Here is a 6,110-nt window from a genome sequence, read left to right on the forward strand (position 1 = left end):
TCAGTACAGCTTTCCATCCTCAGACTGACGGTCAGTCTGAGAGGACTATTCAGACGTTGGAGGATATGCTCAGGATGTGTGTTCTTGATTTTCGGGGTAGCTGGGATACTCATTTGCCGTTGATTGAGTTTTCTTATAACAACAGTTACCACGCGAGTATCGAGATGGCGCCGTATGAGGCTTTGTACGGGCGCAAGTGTAGATCTCCTATCTGTTGGGAGGAGGTCGGAGAGCGTAAACTCTCGGGAGCGGAGATTATTCAGATTACCTCAGAGAAGGTACCGTTGATCAAACGGAGGTTAGAGACTGCTTTTAGTCGGCATAAGAGTTATGCTGATCCGAAGAGGAAAGACATTGAGTTTCATGTTGGTGATTTCGTGTTTCTTCGGGTTTCGCCTATGAAGGGCGTGGTTCGTTTTGGTGTCAAGGGGAAATTGGCACCGAGGTATATTGGTCCTTATGAGATTTCAGAGAGGATTGGAGTTGTGGCTTATCGTCTGGTTCTGCCGCCAGACATGTCGTTAGTACATCCTGCGTTTCATGTTTCTATGTTGAGGAAGTGCATTTTTGATCCTTCGCACGTGATTGTGCCTCAGAGTGTTGAAATTGACCAGGAGCTGTCCTATGAGGAGCAGCCAGTTGAGATTGTTGATACGCAAGTGCGTAAATTGCGGAACAAGGAGATTCCGATGGTCAAAGTTCTCTGGCGCAATCATTCTGTAGAGGAGTGTACTTGGGAGACCGAGTCGGATATACGGAATCGCTATCCTTTTCTATTTCCGTGAGGTACGATATCTTGGTTTCTGTGACTATTGTGATTTTTACTTGTGTTACGTGTTGTTCTGGTGTGAATTTTCTTATCGTGTTAAATTCGAGGACGAATTTTTAATTAGTTGGGGAGAATGTAATATCCCGTATTTTCCAATTTATTTTTGTGCTTCGGTTGTCTCATTTTACTTGTTAAATAAACTAGGGGTTTGGTCCGTCGTCACTTGTGGGCCTTATAATTTTCTTTTAGTATTGTTGTGCAATACTCAGAAAATAGTAATATAATAAAATAAAGTAAGATAATAATAATAATAATATTAATAATAATAAAATTAAGTGAAATTAGGATAATAACAAGATAAGGGCTAAAGTTGGTATTTCATCTATTTTAAATGAAGACCCTAATTTTAAACTAAGCCTATTTAAAGGAAGCTAAGTTAGGTTACAAACAAACTAAAGTTTGCCGTTCTAGAGATTGAAATTTAATAAGACAAGGTTTCATCGGAATATCAGTTTTACTCTTAAGGTATTATTCTTGTTAGATTTTATGTATTTAATTTTGGTGTATATCGATAGATTAAACAGTTAGAATAAAAAGGTTAATTGTTCTTGTTATGGAGTTTTGAAAATAGATGTTGTTCAAAGTTAAAAGTTTTAGCCAATCGAAATCATTTAATTGATTAGTGGAATTTGTTATTTGTAATAGAGTGGTTTGATACAGAGCAGTGATATCTTTTATTTTATATATAATTTCAATCCTCAAGTCTATGTTTTATAAGCTAAAGTAATTGTTTACTTTATTTTTTTTATATTAAAGGTTGCCATTCAAAGTATGTAACTAATCATGAAAAACGTACAAATCATTTCCTTATATCATCGGGTTTATCATTTCTGTTTTTTTTGTTTGTTTGTTTGTTTTGAATGTAAGTGTTGGTTAAATGACAAATGTGGTCCCTAGATTGTTTTGTTTTAAACCAATTAATTCCTTAGGTTAAATTTTAATTAATCACTTATATCTCATGTTATTTGATTTTGATTTTAACTTTCGAATGTAGTTTCGATTTATGATTTGACAATTTGACAACATTATTTTAAATCTAAAAATAATGTTAGTTTTATCTATTATATTCAATTATTTTTATAATATTAATCGGTTAACGATAATTAAAATTTTAATCAAAAATTTATAATTACTTGGGTAATTATGAATTATTAAAATATTATATGGCCTGCCAATTTGGATAAATTACAATTTAACCCTCGAACGTTTTTTTAAACTTAAAATGGTTAAGTTTTTGTTGTAACTCGGGTTACTTGAAATTGAAGTTATTGAGTTCCGTTTTTAAAATGGATTATTATTTTGTTAATTTATTTTATTAAGATAAACTCGGGTTTATATTTGATAAACGTTTTGAGTCGGGTTAGGCTTGGGTCACCTGACAAGTGAGGTTAACTTGGTAGTTTTTGGTAACTCGACTAACCCACTATTTGGAAATTATTTATTATTTAAAGTTATTAAATAATATTTATTAAATTGGATTTTAAGCGAGAACTCAATAGACTTATATTAATTGGGCTTTATTACCTAATGGGTATTATTTGTGTGTGCTTTGGATTGTTTATTCCGACATGTATTTGTGCTAGTCCTATGTGGTGTCTAGTACTCTCTAGAGTTAGGGTCTGTTTTTAATAATTATTTTATTTGTCTAGACTCGTCTATTGTTCGTGCTCCGGAGGCGAACCAGGATTAGTTGCTTGCCGGTATTCATGTGGATTAGCAAGCAGTGAGTTTGTACTTACTATTTACCGCTTTATTAAGTAAATTGTTATTTTAATATTAAACATATATACTGTACGTATATTTCGAACTGTTTTATATTATGGCTTCTAGTCGGAACATGCTACCTAATGGGCATCATTAGGACTGCGTGCGCACCGGTAATGATCTGGGAAAGGTAATTATGGTAATGTGGTAACTCGGTGTGAGCATAGCTCTCGGGACCAAGTAGAGTAACTCGGTGTAGCTCAGCTCTCGGGACTCTGGTATAAGTGTGGTCCGTGGTAACTCGGTGTAGCTCAGCTCTCGGGACCAGACCTGTTGGATTATGTTTATTATTTAGAATTGTGGATTAGGGTTCCAACTATTATCCGTAATATCGTATTTAAACATTTTAAACGGTTTTAAAGGTTTTCCACTTAATAAATGTAGATAGTGGTATGAACTCATCTCAGTATATCTGACCCCGTTGTTTTTCCCAATTTTCCCCAGGGTTATGATCTGAGAGAGTCTGGTGATCTCCGCATTTACTTTTCCTCGGATGTTCCATTTATTTTAGTAGAACTGTGAAACTGTTTTATTCTTAGACCGCAGTAGTAACTAGACGTCTTTATTATTATTATATATTTTGTCGGATTGGTTCGACTGGTTATATTGCTTTGGCATGTTATATTATTTACATTAATTTATGATAAATCTATATTAGACTCGGAATTGGCTAAGCATGTTATATTAATTGTTGAATATTATAACTGCTAGATTTAGGCTGAAGTCTCGGTTGCCCCCAAGCATTGGTTTTCTGCAGGTTTATGTGTTTATATGTTAAGTGAAAGGCTAGCTACGGGTTTTGGTACTACATTACCCATACCCTAGCGCCGGTCGCGATTCATGAAAATGGGTCGTGACAGTAACGTTTGCAAACGTTTGGCTTAAATTGCTAAAAAGGTGAAACATTTGGATTTGTTTCGTAACGTTTGTAAATGTTTGGCTTAAATCGCTAAAAAGGTGAAACGTTTGGATTTGTTTGGAAACGTTTGTAAACGTTTGGCTTAAATGGATATAAAAGTGAAACGTTTGGATTTGTTACGTAAATTTTGTAAACGTTTGGCTTAATTTGTTAAAAAGGTGAAACGCTTGGATTTGTTTCGTAACGTTTGTAAACGTTTGGCTTAAATTGCTAAAAAGGTGAAACGCTTGGATTTGTTTCCTAACGTTTGTAAACGTTTGGCTTAAATTGCTAAAAAGGTGAAAATTTTGGATTTGTTTCTTAACCTTTGTAAATGTTTGACTTAAATCGCTAAAAAGGTGAAACGTTTGGATTTCTTTCATACGTTTGTAAATGTTTGGCTTAAATCACTAAAAAGGTGAATTGTATGGATTTGTTTCGTAACGTTCGTAAACGTTTAGCATAAATAGCTTAAAAGGTGAAATGATTGGATTTGTTTCGTAACGTTTGTAAACGTTTGGTTTAAATTGCTAAAGAGGTGAAATATTTGGATTTGTTTCATAACGTTTATAAGGGTTTGCCTTAAATTGCTAAGAAGGGGACACGTTTGGATTTATTTCGGAATGTTTGTAAACATTTTGCTTAAATCGCTAAAAAGGTGAAATGGTTGGATTTGTTTCGTAACGTTTATAAACATTTTCTTCAATCGCTAAAAAGGTGAAACGTTTGGATTTGTTTCGTAGTATTTGTAAACGGTTTACTTAAATCGCTAAAAGGGTGAAACGTTTGGATTTGTTTCGTAACGTTTGTAAATGTTTGGCTTAAATAGCTAAAAAGGAGAAACGTTTGGATTTGTTTCGTAACGTTTGTAAACGTTAGGCTTAAATCGTTAAAAAGGTGAAACGTTTGGTTTTGATTTGTAACGTTTGGCTTAAATCGGTAAAAAAGTGAAACGTTTGGATTTGTTACGTAACGTTTGTAAACGTTTGGCCTAAATTGCTAAAAAGGTGAAATACTTGGATTTGTTTCTTATCGTTTGTAAACGTTTGGCTTAAATTGCTAAAAAGGTGAAACGCTTGGATTTGTTTCAAAACGTTTGTAAACGTTTGGCATAAAACACTAAGGAGGTGAAATGTTTGGATTTCTTTCGTAATGTTTTAAACGTTTGGGCCTAAATCGCAAAAATGGGGAAACGTTTGGATTGGTTTCGTAACGTCTATAAACGTATGGCTTATAACGCTAAAAAGGTGAAACGTTTGGATTTGTTTCGTAACGTTTGTAAACATTTGGCTTTAATTGCTAAAAAGGTGAAACGCTAGTATTTGTTTCGTAACGATTGTAAATGTTTAACGTAAATTACTAATAAGGTGAAATGCTTGAATATATTTCAGAACGTTTGTAAACGTTTAGCTTAAATTTCTAAAAAGGTGAAACGCTTGGATTTGTTTCGTAACGTTTGTAAACGTTTGGCTTAAATTGCTAAAAAGGTGAAAGATTTGTATTTGTTTTGTAACCTTTGTAAATGTTTGGCTTAAATCACTAAAAAGGTGAAACGTTTGGATTTCATTCATATGTTTGTAAACGTTTGGCTTAAATCACTAAAAAGGTGAATTGTATGGATTTCTTGCGTAACGTTTGTAAACGTTTGACTTAAATCGCTTAAAAGGTGAAATGATTGAATTAGTTTCGTAACGTTTGTAAACGTTTGGCTTAAATTGCTAAGAAAGTGAAACGCTTGGATTTGTTTCGTAGTGTTTGTAAACGTTTTGCTTAAATTGCTAAAAAGGTGAAACATTTGGATTTGTTTCGTAACATTTGTAAACATTTGCTTAAATCGCTAAAAAGGTGAATCGTTTGGATTTGTTTCGTAATGTTTGTAAACAGTTAGCTTAAATCGCTAAGAGGGTGAAACGTTTGGATTTGTTTTGTAACGTTTGTAAACGTTTGGCTTAAATAGCTAAAAAGGTGTAATATTTGGATTTGTTTCGTAACGTTTGTAAACGTTTGGGTTAAATCGCTAAAAAGGTGAGACTTTTGGTTTTGATTCGTAACTTTTGTAAATGTTTGGCTTAAATCGCTTAAAAGGTGAAACGTTTGGTTTTGTTTCGTAACGTTTATAAACATTTGGCTTAAATCGCTAAAAATGTAAAACATTTGGTTTTGTTTCGTAACGTTTGTAAGCTATTGGCTTAAATCTCTTAAAAGGTGAAACGTTTGGATTTGTTTTGTTAAACGTTTGGCTTAAATCGCTAAAAGGGGAAACGTTTGGATTTGTTTCGTAACGTTTGTAAACGTTTGGCTTAAATTGCTAAAAAGGCGAAACGTTTGAAATTGTTTCGTAATGTTTGTAAACATTTTCCTTAAATCGCTAAAAAGGCGAAACTTTTGGATTTGTTTCGTAGCATTTGTAAACGTTTGGCTTAAATAGCTAAAAAGGTGAAACATTTGGATTTGTTGCATACCGTTTGTAAACGGTTTGCTTAAATTGCTAAAAAGGTGAAACGTTTGGATTTGTTTCGTAACGTTTGTAAACGTTTGGCTTAAATAGATAAAAAAAGGTGAAACGTTTGGATTTTTTTCGTAACCTTTGTAAACGTTTGGCTTAAATCGCTAAAAAGG

This window comes from Mercurialis annua, linkage group LG2 (genome assembly GCF_937616625.2).
Source record: "Mercurialis annua linkage group LG2, ddMerAnnu1.2, whole genome shotgun sequence".
Taxonomy (NCBI): domain Eukaryota; kingdom Viridiplantae; phylum Streptophyta; class Magnoliopsida; order Malpighiales; family Euphorbiaceae; genus Mercurialis; species Mercurialis annua.